The following is a 21,693-nucleotide window of genomic DNA, read 5'->3' as shown; positions in this document are numbered from 1 at the left end:
AACTCTAATCAATTTCTCTTCCTACACAGCATTGGCCCAGCCGTCCTACATCAAACTCGTATCAACCCAACCACTAGATTTGCTTTAGCCAGAAATAAGCGTTAGTAATGCATTATGTAATGTGGAACATGATATAAAGATATGTGTAAACAACAATAACAAGGGTCAATGATTGTTTCCGAAATATTAAAAATTTTCTACAATAATCTTGAAAAATTTAAACAAATTTTAGGGCTTTGCGAGAAGGTAAAAGATGGTAAGGTTTATGTAGATAACTATCATGCCAAAATGGGTGAATATGTGGATGGCAAATTGGGAATTGAAAGGAAAGTAAAGGTGATGTTGAAGGGAGATAAGTAGGCAAAACGGAAATATGGACACAACAAAGTGAATTTCTCATCCGCTTTTCACAGGACAAAAGAGAACTAAATAATGCGGATGCTGAAAAGCCACGAACAACTACAAGATACTCTTGAACTGTCCATTTCCAGATTGTTTTCTGGTCACTGGATAGTATTTCTACTTCAGGGGGTCATTGCCAGTAACTGACCCAACTTCCTTTGGGAAAACTAGTTTCTTTCTTTTTCTTGGAGGTTGGGATGTGAAACGGCGCAAGGTGGAGACTAGATATCTATGGCGTAATTTCTTTATTAATCCTTCTTACACATGGTTTCTGTATGGGTTCTTTAAAGTCTTAAATGCATGGCGGAAGGAGTGTTTCCCGCCCAGTGGAAGAGGCAGAAGCTGGTCTTGCTACCGAAGCCCCGAAAACCACCCGGCGTGCCCTCTTCATATCGCCCTATTTGTCTCTTAGACACCATGGGGAAGATGTTGGAGAGGGTGATATACAACAGGCTGCTCCCGTTCATCGAGCTTGCGGGTGGTCTTTCAGAGCGGCAATATGGGTTTCGGCGAGCCCGTTCTACGGTCGATGCAGTAGCAAATGCTGTGCTCTGGTGACGCTGGACGTCAAAAATGCTTTTAACTCAGCCAACTGGGGCTGGATTAAGGGCGCTTTGGCCAAACTGGGTGTTCCTAGCTACTTGGTTCGGCTTATCGAGAGTTACTTTTCGGACAGACTTCTCTGGTACGAGACGGACGACGGGCCGAAGGAGTACATTGTGACAGCAGGTGTGCCTCAAGGTTCTGTATTGGGACCGCTGCTGAGGAACATAATGTACGACGGAGTGCTTGGCCTTCGCGTGCCGGAGGAGACAACGCTGATTGGTTTTGCGGATGACTTGGCGGTAGTTGCAATTGCAAAGCATCCCGAGAATGTGGAGCTTTATGCAAATGAAGCCATTCATACCATCAAGTTATGGTTACGAATGGCCAAGCTGGACCTGGCGGACGAAAAGACGGAGGCGGTCCTCATTACCAACCGTAGGAAGAACAACACCGTTACCATCTAGGTTGGTAATCGTGAGGTCGTCTCAAAATCGGTTGTCAAATACCTGGGGGTGATGATCGATGCCAAGCTGAGTTTCAAGGGACACTTGGATTATGCGCGAGAGAAGGCAGCAAATGCCAGCTCATCCCTTGCAAGGATGATGCCTAACGTGGGAGGGCCGAAGTATAGTTGCAGGCTACTCATCGCGGGGGTGGTGAGGTCGATCCTGCTATACGCGGCCCCTGTCTGGGCGGGAGCGTTGAACCACGCTGTCAACCGGAGGAAGATAAGTTCGGCATACCGGTCAATTGCGCTAAGGGTGTGCAGCGCATTTAGGACGGCGTCAACGGAGGCAGTGTGTGTTATCGCAGGAATGATCCCTATTGATGTTCTAGCGAGCGAGGCACACTGGCTCTACGAAAAACGGAAGGCAAATCCAGCCGAGGTGAATGCGGATTTCCGAAAAGCCATCAGGAGAGAGTTGTGTGGCAAGTGGCAACAACAATGGGATAACTCCGACAAGGGCAGGTGGACCCATACATTGATCCCGTGCATCGAGAAATGGGTCAACCGAAAGCACGGAGAATTGATTTACCACCTGACACAGTTCCTTACGGGACACGGTGGCAATACGAAGTACTTGCATCGCTTCGAGTTGGACGAGTCTCCCAACTGTCCTGAATGCGGTGCTACACTCGAGGACCCGGAGCACGTTATGTTCCATTGTCCCAGATTTCTGCAGCAGAAAAGGAGGTTGAACAGCATCTTAGGGGCGGACATCGAGCCCTCCAACCTGGTGGAAGAGATGTTGAAGTCGGAGGAAAACTGGATGGCGGTAAATGAGGCAGTAGCCGTGGTGCAGACAAAACTCCTGGAGTTGGATCGAGCTCGGAAGGCGGCGCGACGGAGACGTGACATGGACGAGCTGGTATAGCGAACCAGAGCCTCCCCCGCGAAGTAATACTTCACGGTGGTCCCGCGGGGAGGGGCGGAAGAGTGGGGGTGGTTTTAGTGGGTGTGAATCCCACACACTGCTGCAACCTGGCGCAGCAGCGTCTTGCTAAGATTTCCACCTCCATCCATAAAAAAAAAGCCTTAAATATGAATGAACGAAGATAACTTGCAAAGACAAGGTTCCTAGAAAAGAAATAATAAGAAATTGAATAAAAAATAAAATGTTCTTTGTATGTAATAATCTCATGTACAATAATGTGTATATGTAATACTGAAAAATAGATAATTGCAATAAGCCAAACATTGCTTTGATCATGGAACACAGCTCACAGAATAGCTTTTCCTTTTAATAGGAAATGACTTTCCGCGAGGATGTACATCTGCTTCCTGTTTTTTTCTATTGTTACGAAGTTCAAAATGAATTTATTTGACAGCTTTCTTCCTATGAGGATGCAATACAGGAATACAGAAACTTGCTTTTACATACATATATCGCTTCAGAACCGTCAAAACGACAACCATTCGTAAATTTAGAGTTCGCAATATGTTCTCTTCAAATTTGCCCTATCTGGTCCACGATATTTGCTAGCTCTTGCAGATGGACTTTTCAAAAAGAAATACTGGAGTGAAAATGCTACAATGTATACATTTTTACAGATACATATTTACATACCTTTTACATCAGATATTCGAGATCGCTGTAAGTTTAGCAGGGAACATATGTATGTACATCATTGCATGACTTTTCTGAATATGGTCACCTTGAGATTTTGTATATGTGATATGTAGATGTCCTTACGAATGGGAGTTACATCAATAGAGCTGTTACATTATTATGAATTGTATTCATATCTACTCCAAAGGGAAATATAGATACGCAAAGGTATGCATATTAGAATATATGTAACGCTTCGTGTGGATACTCTCCTCGAAAAGGATGCATTGCTCCAAAAAGTTTACAGACTTATTGTCGTGGCACCTTCAGCCGACACTGTTTCTGAAAGTATTGGCAATATCTGACTTATGCATTTGTTCCGCGAATTGAAATACGTCAACAGAATTAGTATTTATGCTTCCATTTCGAACAGCAGCAAGTGCACTAGGAAGGATGCATACCCATGATGCATGAAAGAGAGTTAAAAAAGTGTCCTGTAGTTGAGTGTTTATTTGTTGAACTCAGACTAATAAATTTCCATTCTACTGTGGAGTTTTCTGCTTACGATTTATTTATGTTTACTAAATATCTTCACCGTTGTAATAAATTCACTTAATGCAGCTATAATTAAGGGGCGGGGAGTGTTGAAATATTGGAAAAAGATAATGGGGCAGCAAATCTATTTTGTTATTTAGACTTCAAATTCCAACAATTAATGAGCTATTGAAAACCCACCAACTTTGCTTATAATTATGCTAAGCAATATTTGGTCCCGTTAAGGACCTTCAGAGTCAAGACTGAAATCCAAAATCTAGGCCACAAGATACGTACGTTCATAGAAGCGTCTTAAATTTAAAGTGACTGCAGTTCCCAAATAAGTGAACACAAGGATCGCAAACTTTCTCACGTCACTTACAACAGGGACTTCTAAAGTGGAATAAACCATGGAGCCAACTTTCCCGGCAATAAACTTTTACTTATGAGCACTTCCGCACGTATACTCTCCGTAATGAAATATGTGTTTACACTACATCAGCTACTACTTCTGCCGACATCCGGAGAGAAATACTTCGCCACATATTAAGAAAATATAACAAATCAAAACACAAATTTGGAACATTGCCTGGTATTCTCCGGATGTTGTGCATGGTCAATTCCACTCCGTACATGGATATCTGCGTATTTTCTAAAAATGCTTACACAGCTACTTCCGATTGCCAACCCCCACTGATATGCCCGTATGTTATGAGTTGTGTTGAATCCTGTTGGGCGGGAAATCCATGGGATTAATTCAGAAGAGGAAAAACTAGGTTTCTGTGCAATGGAGTGTTGTGGATATTCGGAAATTGGATACCGAAGAAGATGACCAGGTTAATTAGAATTTTATTGGAAAGAATAATTTGGCTGAGATTTAATTACCTTCAGGGACATTAGTATGTGCCTCATGTAAACAATACAGTTTCCCAATGTATTCTATGAGAACTTGTCTATTGCTTATCAGGTCAGAACTATTCACAGAGGGAACTGTTTTCTTGATGAAGGAGCTAAGTAAGAAGCAGTCATTTAAGCCTGATCGATATGTGACTAATAGCTTCTATCAATGCTTATGTACATGTTTGGTTCAATAATATTGGAGAAGCTGCTACGTCGGCCCTTAAATGGAAACCACTTAGAAGCCAATGTTCTATTCATATGAGTAGATTTTTTAAAAAAAAGAACACAAAGAGTGAATGCCGGATTCCAACAACTCCACCACAGTCGCTTTGCTATATGGCCATCTGTCTGTTTGTCACACCCAACCCTTTCGGGAAGAATTTTAATTGTCAACTATGTTTACGGACCATTACCGATGGTTTTCCGATATGCGCTTCAGCTCCCTCAATACTTCTCAAGAGGCTTCCACTCCTCCTCAACTGTTTTCTCCATGATGTCGAGGATTCCATTACGTCGCGCAGCCAGCAATGAAGTTGTTTTCTTTCCATAATGTGTGACCTATCCACTGCCACTTCTGCTGGTTTATTTATTCGGCCGCGGGTAATTGGTTGGCGGCCGATCAAGTGCTGCCTTCCAAATAGTATCATGTATGCGTACCAAGAAGACTCATATAAATCTTGATGAAGATTTGGTGCTTTTGATTAACAGTAGTTGTCAACTTCTATGTGCTGCCCTTATTTAACAATACAGAGAAAAGATTAGCACAGAACAGCCGCAACTAAATCTGGGTGTTGAGAAAACTGCATTTTCAGATATTGAACAATGCAGCAAAGGGAGATCTAGGTTGCTAATACGTCGACCACAGACCACAGACTGAGGAATTTGATTCTGTTCATGTTCATCTTCAGTCGGACTCAATTTGCTTCTCTTTCCAAATCCAAAGTCATCTGGAATGACATTGATGCGTAGAGTACTCCAGATACCTTCAATGTCCACGCTGCTAAAAATGTTCTGGAAATCAAAAAAGAGTGGCTTGGAGTTTTAGCTTCACTCTTTTCCAAAATGATACGGAGAGTAAAGATGAGGAGAATACAGAGCGGAAAACCGCCCGTTCAGTTGGCGAAGCCTTCCGGATTTTCCTTGATGCTCTTCAGTAGCATCCCTACGATGGTTTCAAATATGACACTCACAACGGGTGTCCTTCTTTCGAATCTTAACGATCATCCCTTTTTTATACTCTTTAGGAGATGTCTCGGATTCCCAAGATGTCCGTACCGATGGATAATGGTTTTACTCTACACTACGGTGAACTTTTCAGGATTTGGTTCGTTATCGAAGTTTGAGCGCGTCACGCCCATTATCGTTCGGAGGTGTCAATACATCCTTCAATTCATTTCGGTCGCCCATCCACTTCCACGATTTCGCAGTAAGCTATTTCTTATAACACCGACACTGGCCGACGACCTGTGTAGCACCCCAGGCAAGAGCATTTTTTATCATAGTGGGCGACAGCTGGATCATACGAGCAGCCGATATTGAACTTTGAAAGTTGCAGTTCTCCAACCCGGCGAGAAATGGAGAATGCAACCGGCAAACGGCTTTTTGATGGTGATCCATGTTACTCCTAAATCGTCTGTTGATCGCGAAGCTGTCTGATCTAATTGATCGTACGGTGTCGCTCAGTTGAAACCCGAGTGCCCTCATGGCAAGCTCTGAACCGAAACAATGTGTCACTAATGGCAAAATGTACTAACCCTCCACCATTACAGTTGCGGTCGCCAAAATCGGGTTTCACAACCCGAGCAAGGTTTCGTCAAAACCCACCTTGGCATTCAGATCACCCAAAATAACCTTTAGGAAACCTCCCCTGAACTGCATGTAGTTGATCTTAGAAAGCATCCTTCTCCACTATTTCGTAAGTGTTCGTTGATGCGTAATATTGTACAATTGCGATACTGCTTAACCTAGACCGAGAGGTCCGTGGACCAAAGAAAAAGGGAGTAAGTTGCTCCCCCATCCGGTCCGACATCAAGTGGTTGCGGACTTAGGACCCCGCAATTCTGGAACGGAATCTTGCAGTCACAAGTCTGTCTGAAACCGGCTCCAAGGTGAAGAGAGTCCGATTTGCGGTAACGATCGAAAACAACCCGACACCGGATTCGCGTCTGTTACTACTTGGTTTTCCAGAGTACAAAAGCACATTGTCATTAGTGTGGCAAAATGGAAAGGAGTACTCTCCAAGGTCCCATCACCTTACTTAACTTTGGTGCAGAATATCCAACTTATATCGTTTGAATTCCCGCGAGTTGGAGAAAGGTGGAGTTGGAGAAAGCGAGAAATATGAGATCGAGGAGCGCGCATATATTCCAGAAGCCAATCATAGCCCATTTTCGGCGTGGAGTCAGTCCCCATCCAAGGCATTATTGGCGTTTCGATAGCAAACAATTTTCAAAATTTGCAGGTTGCTAGCTCATAAATTTCAACACCCGTTAGTCGCTTCTTTCGATAAGCGGAGAAGACTTTGAGGGTTTTCTTAAGCCCAACTCACAGAGAATCTCAGACACCAGGTAGTACTTCCCAATTCAGTTTGCATTCTATCACATAGGGTGCCCTTATATTAGCGCCCACAGGTTAATACTCCATTACAATATTTGTTAGCTCTCCGAGAAGCTCATCAACTAGCGGAGTAAATTAGTGGTGTGAGCACATATCCCGTGGACAGCCTTGAATAGTGTTCATGGCAAAAGAGATTATATCTCAGCGCTTTTTCTAGCTCTCACTACTCACTACTTTCTTACAACTTACCCGGCCGGATGTTATCGACTACACCTAAGCACTGCTCCTTAATATTAACGCAATTTGAACTGTACACCCCACCCTTGCGGATTATGGTATCTCATATCTCTGATTGAGATTTGGCGCCCCTCGATATTCAAAAATGCACACAGTTCTATTTCTCTAGGTTCCATATCATCGCGTAATACATCCGTCAGCTCATACAGAACAGTTTCGGTTCAGTGGCTCGGCCAGTGAACAAATTGACATGGATGTTGCGGAGAACGTTAGTTCGACTCTAGTTGTCTAAAGCCTTCCTTACTGCTTTCAATACAAAGGGATCCTTTGCTCACTTTAGAAATAAAACCCACTTTTGTCCACCTCTTACCTGCCTTTAACCACCCTTAGGAAAGATCCTAGAATGATATCTAGGTCGGAGTGGAGTAGCAGGAAAATGTCATCTACCCCGACTGATTTTAGTGGTTCAAAGTTTCCGACTGTCCATCTTACTCCTGTTTTCGAACATACCCCTTTTGCTAGTTTCCAGTTTTCGTTTTTACACCTCATCAGCGTCATCAACGGTGCAACAACCGGTATCTGGTCTTAATAAGGAACTCCAGACACCCCGGCTTTGCGACGAGGTCCACCAATTCGATATCCCTAAAAGTTATCTGGCGTCCTCACCCACACCATCGCTTCATCTTAGGCAGGGTCTGCCTCGTTTTCTTTTTCTACCACACATATTGCCCTTATAGACTTTCCGGGCTGGATCATCCTCATCCATATGGATTAAGTGACCCGCCCACTGCAATTTTTGAGCCGGATTTGCGGATTTGCGGATGGTGCTCGTTACGAATATTGACGTTTTCCTTAAACTATATTTTTCTAATCTATCGCTAAGGATAAATTAAAGAAGGTGCTCATCTCTTCGATTGGTGTCGCTGATCAGCCAGACTTCATGATGCGACGGTGGCAGCCACCGTCGCAGCACTTACCCAGTCCGGCGACTAATTCTGTACGAATCTGTACGATATGCCTAGAACTTTTGAACCAAAATTATTCGAATATTATCCTTAGAAACTGGCCTTGCAAATACTTCGGGTGTAATTTTGACATTGTGGAAGTATACCTTAGTGCGTTATTGAGGAGGCTTTCAAATCGCCATCCACCGTATCATCGTCCTCTTTCGATACGGCATTTCCGTGTGAATAGGTGTCATTTTTGAGATGCATGCAGGCAGCAGTTACACTTGATTTTCTACCTCGATCGTGACGAATTTGCCTTTACCCTCCACTTTGCTTCTAAAGACTATCCATAGCCGCGTGTGAAGATCTTTATTCTGTGTTATCAAGAAGCCCAGAAAAAATTGTAAGCTCCACCCGTGCGGCTTTGAGAAGGTAGGCTAACACCATCATTCTGAGTGCATGTCGACAGTTCTGCTCGCTTCTTGGTTGACAATTAAGAGAGCCATTCCGCCATGTGCTGGACGACAAGGTCCTTGTTACCTTCTTCCTTCTAACGAGTGAATAATTACTCCGGAAATTATATCGGCAGTGTTGCCAGTGGAATGTTCTTTAACCCACTAGCATGGTCAATGGCGACCCCCGGGCTCCTCCCTTTGCCTCTGACTTACCCGGGATTTTCTCTCTCTTTGGTTCGAACTTAGGGCTCTTGACAGCATTCATAAAGGCTTCTTTAGATTTTAGACCATCCCTCAGTTAACGCAGATACCTTTTTGCGCAGAACTACTGGGACCCTTCACCTTTCTGGAGTCTAACATACTGACGTCACACCTACTTTTGCTGGTCCCCGTCTTCAAATCAAGGCCTTAAGTGTCTACGATCTTCGCAGTAGGCTTTCTAACTTCTCCATTCTTGTAGGTAGTCCAGATGTTTATCAGTTTTTGACTTATCTGTGTGCAGTATGGGGTCACGTTTATTTCCCGTCTGTCTTTTTAATATTTTATGTAAATCAAAACCTTATTAAAGCCAGATTACCGTGTATCTGCTTGTATGCCTGCTTGCTTGTTACACACGCTTTTCCCCCACCAATTCAAACAAAATTTTCTGGACATATTAGAATAATGAAGTTCCACGCATTGAGTGAATGGCATAAATATTGCGTTAAGGTATTAACGAACGTCTCAAATCTAAAATTTACACCAATGTCGTCCGTCCAGTCGCTCTCTATGGTTCTGAGTGTTGGCCGACCATAAAAGACAATGAACGGCGTCTTGCGGTAATGGAGACGAAAATGCTACGTTGGACTAGTAGCGTCACACGTTCAGATCACATCCGAAATGAGGATATCCACGATCTTTATGGGGTTGCACCGATCGTGGAAAAGTTGCGAGAGAGGCGTCTTCGATGGTATGGTCACGCAACTCGTGCAAACGAGAATTCACTTGCCAAGACTGGTCTGAACATCGAAGTCGATGGTAAACGACCAAAAGGCAGACCTAAGCAACAGTGGCTTGATACGCTGCATGGGGATTTGAAAGCCTCGAGATTGCACCCAGATCAGGCATTCGATAGAGCCAAATGGCGAAGCCGATCACGACGAGCCGACCCCGCTTGTGAACGGGACAAAGGCTGAAGAAAAAGAAGAAGTTAAGCTATTAAAAGAAAGAATCCGGGGTATCAAATGAAAGGTCTGAATTAGTACTTTCAGAAACAAATGTTAATGGGGACGTAAATTGTAAAATAGAAAAGTAAGGGGTCAAAATGCGCATACTTAAGGTGAGTCAAGGCTTATTTTTGGAAACTATATCACCCAAAAATGTGAGAAAAAAACCACTCATATGAGAACTAGCCCTCAAAATTGATCCCAGTCGTTTATCTGGTCCATCCCATTCCTTTATCCGCTTTGTATTTTTTATTTCGTTTAGGAAATGGGGTTTAGAAAATCTTTTTTACCATACCGCCCCCTCCCGTAGTAAGGTAAGGTCAAAAATACTCACTGAGAGTTCCAGGTATTATTGAGGCTCCGTTCGTATTCAATCAGTTGCACCTAGTTGTAAACTATTCAATCGGCATTATTTCCATTACTCTCTGGATTGGGGGAGGTGTTTTTAAACTCTTCAGTTTAAATCCGTAATGTTTTGTAAATAGTAGGGTCACCTTGTGCAGGGTATGACTACCACTTCCAACGAATGGTCTTAGTAGGAGAAAGGTTAAGCTGCTGGAGAGCGACATATTCAATGAGACTGAGCCTCAATTTACTTATCATAACACTTAGCCACAGTAGGGAACAAGCCTACAGCATGACAACCGAGATTTGCAACCAAACAGACCCGATGACTGAGATTCGAAGTCAGTGTAGCCAATTTGAGAGGATAACGCTCGATCAGCCCAACCATTGCGCCGTGAAGGTGTATCTATGGAACACATCAGTTTTTACAAGGTCCTAGTTCTGGTACTCCCTGCTACCTTTGCTGATTCTCTACAGAATTTGTATGAAAATCATATCTCGCCAATATTTTTGTTTTGTGGAAATATTACACGTGTCTCAACAGGATAAGAAACCACTATGACATGTAAATATATATATACATATATCATGTTCAAAATGGGATTTTATTTTTGTTACTCTACCACTCGTGGGGCACCTTGAAAATGCCTGCATCATAACATCACCGACGACCTTGCTGCCATCGCTTAAAGAGAATACTAATGAAATCCACGAAGGATGTCTTAATAATTGTGCCAAGCTTCTGACATAAATCGCATTCCGCCAAAACATCTTAAATCGAAAAGCATGAGCTCATCATCATCGAACCATGTGCATGACCATTCAACTTCAAACATAATGAAATTTTCGTATATAGAAGGTGTATGACTACTCCATTCTCCTGGTTTGCCCTTGACAGTAGCGACAGTGCCAGCGGTTGTGATGAATATTCCACGGTTGGCTGGAGGAAATGAGCAAAACCAAACCTCTCCCGACCAGACATATGGCGATCCATAATCCTGAGAGCACGTAATGGGGCTAGTACGTGTCTAGAAAGCGGAATTTACACTCTTTTCCACGTATTATGAAAAGTTCTTTTCCTTTCATCGTGGGAGCTTCGCTGAGTTTAATGGAGGCTGATCGCTTACCCACTTCCCTTGATAGAATAACTACAGGATAATGCGAATCCAAGTGTTCCTACGTCCACAGCTCTAGACTGACGACGGCTTGATTCGCTAATAGAGTGGCAATATCATTTTATAAAAAGTTCACGAGGGCATAGGAAAACAGCAAGTTAGGAACAGAGTTTGGAAGGGATCTAACCAGTGAATATAGGAGTACTCAGGTAGCCAAATACTCCTTCATTTACTTTCTCCTGGGTGACCATCTTCACCATGAAGATGTCTTGCAACGGAATGCCAAGTGGAACTAAATCACAAGAACCAACAACCATTACGATAAGGATTAACTTGACTTGAAATATTTTCCGGCTGTCAGGAGCCTGACTATGGGATTTCTCTTGGATAGTGCTGAATTTATGTTGTCGGGAAACTACTTGCGCGGAGTCAATGGGGACTATTGATCCAATTTTTTTCTTCAGACGGATATAAAAACGAAAGTCCGTATTGGTTTGTTGTGGGAGATAGATTCCGAGCACTATGTATTTTCATAAAAGGGTGGGACACAGGACACGATATTTGTCCGTGCCAATTGAACTTGATTTGGGATTTAATTTATGACTGGAGACAATCGTGTTTCTGGACAAACATGCTGCAACCGTTCTGATAGGAAGGACATATTGTGTTTACTTGAAGATTGTGATACCAACACATGTTTCTCGGGAAGACGCTTCATTAAATAGAGTACTTAAAGGATCATTTTTAATTATAATACATTAAAGCAAAAGTCTGTATTTATGAAGTATTTTTCTTTCTTCGCAGAGCTATCTAGCCAAAAACATTTCCGCAAGGAGATTGTTAATTTGAAATGATTCAAAGGACGAAATACTTATATATTACAGATATTACAAAAGTAATGATCCACAAGCTAAATATTAGAAAGCCGACTTTTTGGATGCCAATAAAGCCGATTCCTTGAACGAAGTCAGTAGTTTTGTTTATTTGATTCCAGTTCGCAATTCGTGGATATGAGATTAGATAAGTTCATGGCATCAACTAACGACTCTGCGACTATAATTATATATTTTTAAGTTAAGTATATAAAGATTTAGATACTTTCTCATAACCAACTGATAAAATGCCTCTGCCCTGGACGAAACCGTTAGTCTCTATTTTTGAATGTTTGGGTGCTATGCCCCAAATGAGGGGTTCGTGGACCACAAAACGTGAGAGTGAGTTGCATTTCATTTGGTCCAGTCCAACATCAAGTGGATGTGGGCTTAGGATCCCTCATTATCCCAAACAAAACCTGTTTAAATATTATTCAATTAAAAAACTGAAATTTCCAAATACCCAAAAATGATCATTGACCCGTTTTGTTGTTGTTTTCTCTACACACTGCATGGGCCGGCCCTAAACATTCCCTTGCCTAGCGTAGAGCAGGTGGATTTTTTAAAGCGATATGTCTCGGGAACTTATTTATTTATTAACGAACAATAAACAGAGCAAACTCTAGTTACTTATTGCCCTCAGAAGGAGGAGAAAGCAGGAACCTTAACGTATGCTTAAAACTACTGAAAGAACAAAAGTTTAAGTGGCTAAGCTGCTGTTATTATGGCATCGACAGAGGCGAAACTATCCTTAAGATCCGAGAAAAGTTTGAAAAATGTGTATAAATCCAGACAGGTTCTATGATTGTTTAGGAAAGGGGAGTTCATAAGGTGGAGGCACGAGGGGTAGTCCGTAAGAGGAAAGTTGTTTTTACAGAAGGCGAACGGGAGTATTTAGGTTACACTTTTTAAAGGCAAGACAATCACAGTTACGGGAGGGTGACCAAATCACTCAGTTGGAGGACACCTCTTAGGAGGCAGTTGAAGAAAACTAAGGAGGGTTGGATGAAGTCGAAATCAGAGAAGGAGCAAAGTATAGTGCAGAAGACAGCTAAAGGTCGTCGGCATCAAGCAAAGAGGGACAAATCAGGAGGGGGAGAGGAAGACCATAAATAAAAGATATAAAGAATAAAGAATGAAGGACCTAAAATAGAGCCAAAGGAGAGAGAAAAGAATGGGATGTGCAGCTATCAAAAGAGACGCGGCAGGATCGGCTGGTAAGGTAACAGGCAAGCCATGATCCGTAGTATGGGAACGCAGAGAGGTGAGTTTGTAACAAATTATCTAGTAATCTACAGGCCTTTGCAAAGGCACTGTAGATACTATATACTTCCAGTCGAGAATTTACACATTTGACTACGAGGTTATTGAAGTCGACCAGGTTGGAAGCAGCGAACCTATGCTTAATTAAATCGTATTGCTCTTTCACTGTAAGGTGGACAAAGTCGCACAACCAGTCGCTGACATGCCTTTCCAAGATGGAACAGAAGGAGAGAAGCAATATAGAATGGTAATTCTGAGCAGGAGTATGATTGCCACTTTTGTGAATGGGGATGATAAGAGCCTCTTTCCACAACCCAAGCAAATAGTTCTCCCAGGTTTATGTTGAAAATATTGGAAAAGCGAAGGAAAATGAATTGATTAGTTTTAAATGGGTTTAGGAAGACCGTTGTGACCAGGACGAATATTGCCGTCAAGATTTCCAATGAGGTGTTCGACCAGAAGAGAGGTAAGGAGATGCAGAGCAGGCTGTATCCATTAGTAGGAGATATTAAGTGGGAGGAGAAGAAACATACTAAGCTAAAGAGAAATACTGGCAGAGAAAATCAAAAGATAGTTGTCGGAAGTTACTACAGGACCCAAGGAATTTAATGAAAGGAGGAGGTAGCACGGCGGACGGCGGAATGTGGGACCAAAATAGGTTGGGGTTTCTGCACTCCAATGAGTGTTCAACACTGGCCAGATAGTCCTCTCTAAACATAAGTGTTAAAGAGGAAGAGGAACAGTTTTGAAAAGAATAAGGTCTCAGGAGGCAGGAGCTTCTTTCTAGTAGTGAGTTTTCGACAACATTTTTTGTGGACTTCAGTGAATAAACCAGACTGGGTAAGAGCGCAGGAACTTAGGAGACAAGAAAACAGAACAGGGAAGATTATCCGATGAAATGGAATAGAAGATGCTTAGTGCATTGTCACACGCGAATGGAGTGAAAGGGGAGCCCAGTTTGCTGTCGATAAGGCTGAGTTCGCACCTGCAAAGTTTACCTTACGAAAGTTCAACTTGGCAGGCTTGCGCACAACAGAGGAGTAGAGTTGGATGATCTGAGCATCGTCATGAGCAACGTAAGAGGGGGCATGAAGGGACTGAGAGATCAAAAAAGCAATTTAAGTAATTTCTGGAAAGGTTAAACTGGGGGTGGCATGGGCGTTCACGAAAGTGGATAAAAGAAACGGAGGGGTGGGAAGATTTGTTGGAGAAGAAAGGAGAACAAAGGAATATTAAAGTCGGCACGGAGAATGAAAGGAAGAGAAGGGGACGAAACGGTTGGGACTTTGTCGAAGAATTTATCGTTCAGGAAAGAGGCTGAGAGAGTAAAAATAAAAACAGGATATGATAAATGGGCATGGGGAACATTACGATTAATGGATGGAAGAGAAAATATATATCTTTTTTATGTATATGCCGTTTTTCAGCATATTTTATAGTGGGAAAAAAGCTAAAAAGAAAAAGACTAAATTTAGTTCGGTATCGGTATTTCGAGGACCTGTTGACCTCTTCCTCACTGAGTTTTAGTCGGACTAAAACTACTTGACTGAACTTTGATTTTGTAAGTGTTTCTCCTCAGTTCAACTCTACGTGTACATTTTTCCAAATCCACAGCTTTTTGGTCAAGATCCATGACCTAATGGGAAAACAAACAGATATCATCAATATATGGTAGTCGAAGTGTTTAAGGAAAAATGACATGGTCTATTGTACTCGTCCTCTGATCAAGGCAGCATGAAGAACATCACCGATAAAAAAGAGAAATAATATCGGGGACAAGATGCAACCACACTGAACTCCGCTTTCGACCTCAAAGTTCTCTGAGATTTTACCTTCATCTCGCACGCGATGAGAGCGCAATATTGCTTCCTGCCGCCTGTCTTAGTATTCACTGTTGACAGGGCAGCGTGAAATCTATACTGTTGTTCATAAGACGTATGGAGTTAGTGCGGGCGCGGTACATCCTTTTAGTAGCAGCACCATTAGCTTCTTCTCTTTCAGTCTCGGAAAGCCTCCTTCCTTCAAGTTACGGTTGGAAGTCGAAATAAACCAATTAGACATTGCATTAATGGTTGCCTCTTCAGGTAACTCCAGTTTTCTGTTCAAAGGCGGCACTTTGTCGGCGGCTAACTTTGCGCAGGTAATGTTAAGGTCGCTTTCGATCAAAGCTGAAAGAATTCTTGGATGGTATCCTCTCATAATTGAGCATTCTTCTTTTTTGTGAGGGCAAGTCGGTTCATATCATGGTACTAGCCAATTGATCTGGTATGATTTCCCTTAGATTTACCACTTTACATGGTCCTCTATATTTTTATGACTAAATACGATAATTTTATTTTTGACGGCATTGGAAGCATTTTCTTTGTCGGCCTGTCGCGGGACCTATGCCCAAGAGAGATCAGGTAGGATTTAGCGTAGTGGAATAACTCTCAGCATTCTATTTTTGTTTTACTGAGGGTAGTACTCTTAGTCCTCTTTTATCTGGGCAGATCTAGTATACTACCTGTCTTTGAGCAGTGTACTTAGTGCGACCTCGCTTCTAAACGTGGACTCCATTAATATGAACCTTAATAAAATCGTTGTACGTTATACCATTTTGACATTGTCTATTTTGCGACCACATTCTGCCCAGTACCTGCGATTACCAGATACGTTTCCACCGATTAAAATTGCAAACACCGTTTTCGTCGCTAGACAATTATTTTTCATTCTTCCCCGAATATCCTCTTTCGGCCGAAACAACGGTGACTTGATTGGTTGGATGGGGATTTAAAAGCCTCCCGATTACATCCAGATCAGGCATTTGATAGAGCCAAATAACGAAATCGATCAGGACGAGCGGACCCCGTTTGTGAACGGGGCAAAGGTTGAAGAAAAGGAGGAAGTGACATTTTGATCAAGATCTGTCATTTTATAGTTAGTCCCCTTTCTACGGAGCCAATTATCATATCCTGCTAAATAACAATAGTTTCCTTCTATATCTTCTTCAGTTTTATGAAGACGTCTCTTTTATGGGTTGACTAGACCTTAGCGATAAAGAGGTTTTCCCTACTTCTGATGATAACTGTCCCTTGAAGGGACTTTTTGCGGTTGGGCAGTTTCTGAGTCTCCTGTATTTTCTATGCCTTGAAAGTCTTGCTTCAGGTCCTTTCAAGTCAACCCCCAATTCTCTTAATGGTTTAATTTTGGACTTTGGTCTCTTTGGTGTTTCCACTCCACGATTTAAGTAGGTCCATACATTTTTCGAAAAGTAGGTTCCTTCAAAGTTTAGGTTCGAGCCGTATTGGGTCCTCAGATCGGCTCAAATTCTGTTCGTCTGCCCTCCCGCCTGTCTGCCACGTGCAATTTATTCAAAATCACTGGTATCTTACCCTACATTGTACCTGACATGAACTGTCAGTGTCTCCTGTCAACTCCTTAGTGGAGTATAGGGCATTGTTTTTCATTATCATCACAATAACGTCCGGATATGAAGTTGGGTTCACTCAGTTTGGAATCCGGTGGCAAAATAAGTGAGCGCCCTTTCTTGAAAACTATTCATACGAGAAATTTGCAAACGTCATGATTATATCCCGATATACAACATCTAGGAACCTCAGAATGTAAGTGGGTATATCTAATTGGCGTCAATACTATTTATTGTTAAGCTGAGAGAGGGGCGGGAGGCGTTATATTTGTGTCCTGGTAAACCTGCCTGCAGTAAGCGTGAATCCCGCCTACTGTATTCGGGAAGTGTTGTGTCGGTCAGGCTATTGAATGTGGGATTCCGGTCCAGATTGTAGAACACCTCAATAGTACACTGTTAGATACCAGGAGAGCTTATCAATGCAAACAGAAAGATAAATTTCAAGAGCAACTCAGTGAGAGGTGTCCTAAAGGTGCAATTACATTCCTGATGGATGACCTTAATCTTAAGGTAGGCAAGGCAAATAATGGAAAAAGGGAGAGGGGTTTATCTCTTTCTGTAGCTTCAATGAATCGATTCAGTGAAAGCTAATAGTTCGTAAATCGGGATCGAAAACAGCTTACGGTTTCGTCCAGAGCAGAGACAACTCATCAGAGACTGCCTCAGCTCTGCCCTGGGATTATTGTGACCGCAGTAGTTAGCAGGTGTTATACGATTCTTTTTATAATTCGCAAAAACCAACATAGGTGTGAATTATATGGAACTTAGATCCGCCGATACTTCAGACCAAAGTTTGGCCGGAGTTAGAAAATTTTTGTTTAGGGTTTGAGGAGTCTTAAGTCCGTATCCACTTGATGTCTAACTGGAAGAAATGGAGAGTAGCTCACTCCCATTTGTTTGATCCACCATTTGATGTTCAAAGTGGTTCCCATAATCGAGAATGCATCTTCCCTCAAACATCTTGACTACGCTGATGACGTTGTTTACTCTCACGCCGAGCTTTGGACCTTGGCAAAATGGCTCTGAGTTTTGAAAAAATGGTAAGGGCAATCAGACTGAGGATAAATACCAAGTAAACCAAGCGTCTCAGTGTGACGAGTCCTTGCAGTTTTCCTATTCGCATTGGTAGACGGAATATCGAACGCATCGGTCAATTTGTCAATTTCGTATCATTGTGTTCCCCGGTTTGTTCAAAATCTGGAAATTTAAATTCCTTAACATCGATATTAAGTTGAAATTGGTCCAGCCAAACTTCTTTTTGTCTTGTTATATGGGAGCAGCACTTAGAAAGTGACCGTCATTGTTACTTTAAAGTTCCAGGTCTTTGTCTAACCCTGCCTCTGCCATGTTAGTGAGACGTTGTGGCCAGACATATTCTGAAACGAGGAACTGGATCGATGTACGGGGTCTGGACTGGTAGATGTGTCGATAACAAGTCGAAAATAGCAATAGATAGGTCATACTTTAAGAATGTGCTATAATTTCATTGCTCTTTATTTGACAAACTGGTTTGCCATCGCCATCAACACTGCCCATCGTTGGAGCTGTATTTATTCATGTTGGAGCTGAACTGTCAAAATTTGTCACTTTTTCAGTTTGTTGGATAACAAGGCCTACATCCTAAGCGGCAGTCAACTCAAATGTTTATCTTAAACTTCCAGAATTTCATTGTGTCATTATCATGGAATTTCTCTTCAACATATAAAACTTTCATGGTATGTCCTAAGCAAATTTCATTGACCAAAGTTTCAGGGAAGATAGCATTCTCAATATCTCCAAGGATACTTTACACGTATTCCTACATTCCGCATATTTTACATTCTCCGGTTTAAGTTTATTCGCCATGTGTAAACCGACAGTTAAAAGCTGCCTTTGGATCATTTTACGATACCCCTTGATTGTGTTCCAACATTCTGCACATTTTCATGGGAAAATGCCTGGTAACTATGCATATACCACATAAAACTAGGGCCGTATTGAGTAATATTCCAATTTCCATACTGAAATATAGCCCAAACCTGCTAATTACCATATGAGGTCCATGATACTGTTGTATGCTTTTGTGATGAAACAGTGCCATTCTCTGTCAATGAATATTATGTAATTCTGGCCGGAAGGGTTGGAAATTTAGTGAAGCCTATCAATTGCTTTAAGCAAATAAACTAATTACGGGATTACGATAGTTGCTTATGTTACTCTGCAGGCTATATGAGACACAATCCATATTTATTATTATAATTCGATAGCTCGCTTGGGGCTTTTGGCGAGCCTCAAAATTACTTCCACCATAACGCATTCGCTTTATCTTTCTTAACATCCTTTTCACTGGTTTAATTAATTTGGTTTGCACTGGAGTCTTCCCATGTGTCTAATACACATGTATGCACACCACATCGTCCTTTATTGTGGGTGCAGAATCCTCTTCTTGTAATCCAAGCTGCGCTAGGCTCAGTGAACTATCTGAAGTCGTTTCTGTTGGTTCGCGTGCATTGATAAAGGGAAATTCCTAATAATTAACCAAACCAGGAAATTAGCACTTGTTTTTGGAGCAACATACTACTTACTCTACGTGCCTTTGTGAATTTGATAACATGAAAGTTGACGGCGAAAAGGATGATTTCCTTTTGCTGTAATGAATGTCGAAGTTCTAATTATTTCCTTCCTTTGTCGATTGAACGGAATTGATTTAGATTTCAGGGAATACCATGCTATTTTCGATTTGTTCTTCACGGTTCCATTTGGCTTTGTGTAGAATTCGATGGAAAACTTCTGTAGAAATTATATTTAGTATGTAACAGTGAACTGTTGAAAACTCATTGTATGTCTACTATTCAATTCTTGGTAGGGTGATGTCCTATACCCTACTATCAACCTATCCTTATTTTTAATAAGACTATGTTTCTATGTAAGTTTAGAGGGTATGATCATGGCCAGGATTCTAAATTTTAGTACAACCACGGAGATATTGACTGCTTACATTTATGCTGTGCATGGGCAAGGGGGCGAGAACACAGGTACTCCAAAAGAAATGACAACTTTGAGCCCTCCGCGATTGCCAAAGACCGAAAAAAATGAGACACAGACAAGGTCAATGAATGCCAAAAACCGAAGACGGTATGAAGGGAGTAATCCGGGCGGGATTCATCATAGCCTTGGCTCCGGGGAATTGTTCTTCCCACAGTTTGGTCCACAAGGACAAGCAGAACGTACACCACACGACACGTATGCCGTAAAGAATATGGTGAGAGATACTAGGAATCTCTATGTCAGATAGCAGGAGTAAGAAAAGAATGCTGAGAAACCAAAACAAGCTGCCGTAATAGGGTCAGAATGATCCAACTGTATTGTAATCGACTGGCCGCCAAACAAAAGAATACGTGAAAAAGAGAGCTTCTAAGAAATCAGCAGACACGTAGGAGGGGAAAAGATATACGAATAGTTCCGAAACGCGGAACTAAAATTACTAACAACTAAAACTAAACTAAAACTAAAACTAGAAAGGATGTTGCCCAAGTGGAAAATATGTCAAAGCTGATCGCGCCCCTGAAGGTATAGACGGAAATTTTAGAAAGGTCGAAGGAGCCAGAAAGATGATGTAATATTTGAGGTAATAAAATCCAGCTTGGGCCTAATTGGCGGCATTCTTTATCATCATCATCATCAACGGCGCAACAACCGGTATCAGGTCTCGGCCTGCCTTAATAAGGAGCTCCATACATTCCGGTTTTGCGACGAGGTCCACCAATTCGATATCCCTAAAAGCTGTCTGGCGTCCTGGCCTACGCCATTGCTCCATCTTAGGCAGGGTTTGCCTCGTCTTCTTTTTCTACCATAGATATTGCCCTTATAGACTTTTCGGGTGGGATCATCCTCATCCATACGGATTAAGTGACCGCCCACCATAACCTATTGAGCCGGATTTTATCCACAACCGGACGGTCATGATATCGCTCATAGATTTCGTCATTGTATAGGCTACGGAATCGTCCATCCTCATGTAGGGGGCCAAAAATTCTTCGGAGGATCCTTCTCTCGAACGCGGCCAAGAGTTGGAGCTCTGACCCAATGGTGACACGTTTCCAGCGGATCAGACGGCATTCTTACTCAAGTTAAGTACTTACTTACGGAGAATAACACAGTATGTGCCTAAAAGCATGACGTCTAAATGTAAAAGTTAAAGTGTAAAGATCTCGATGATTTCAAGTTCAGAAGTATATCGGGTCAATGCCAGCAGCCAACAGAAAACTGCGTTATGAAATTTCTCCACGCAGTAACGCAACCGGGATGAAGTAGCGCTTTACAAATGGTGATCCTTGTGATTGACGTATCAACGAACGTCTCAATCCTAAGGTTTACCGCGCTATTTTCCGGCTTGTTGCCCTCTATTGTTCTGAGTGTTGGCCGACTATAAAAAACAATGGACGCACCTTACAGTAATGAAGACGAAGATGTTACGCGGGGCTAGTGGCATAATACTCTTTGATCACATACGAAATAAGGATATTCGTGGAAAAATTGTGAAAGAGGCGTATTGAATGGTAGGACGACGTAATTTGGACTAACGACGCTTGTCATGATTGGTGTCGACATCGAAGTCGATGGTAAACGACCAAAAAGTTGGACGAAACAAGGATGGTTTGATATGGTGGATGGGGATTTGAAAGCCTTGCGACTGTATCCAAATCGACCGGGTAGAACAAAATAACGCTACCAATCACGACCTCGCTTGGAAACGGGATAATGGTTAAAGAAGAAGAAATCTGCACTGCTTGAAAAAGAAGAAATCTGCACTGCTTGAAAGAAACAACAAGGAAGAACTTGGAGAAGAATTCATTCTGAGTTTAAAAAAAAGCGTTTAG

Source organism: Hermetia illucens, chromosome 4 (genome assembly GCF_905115235.1).
Source record: "Hermetia illucens chromosome 4, iHerIll2.2.curated.20191125, whole genome shotgun sequence".
NCBI lineage: Eukaryota > Metazoa > Arthropoda > Insecta > Diptera > Stratiomyidae > Hermetia > Hermetia illucens.
Note: the sequence above shows the minus strand (reverse complement) of the source record.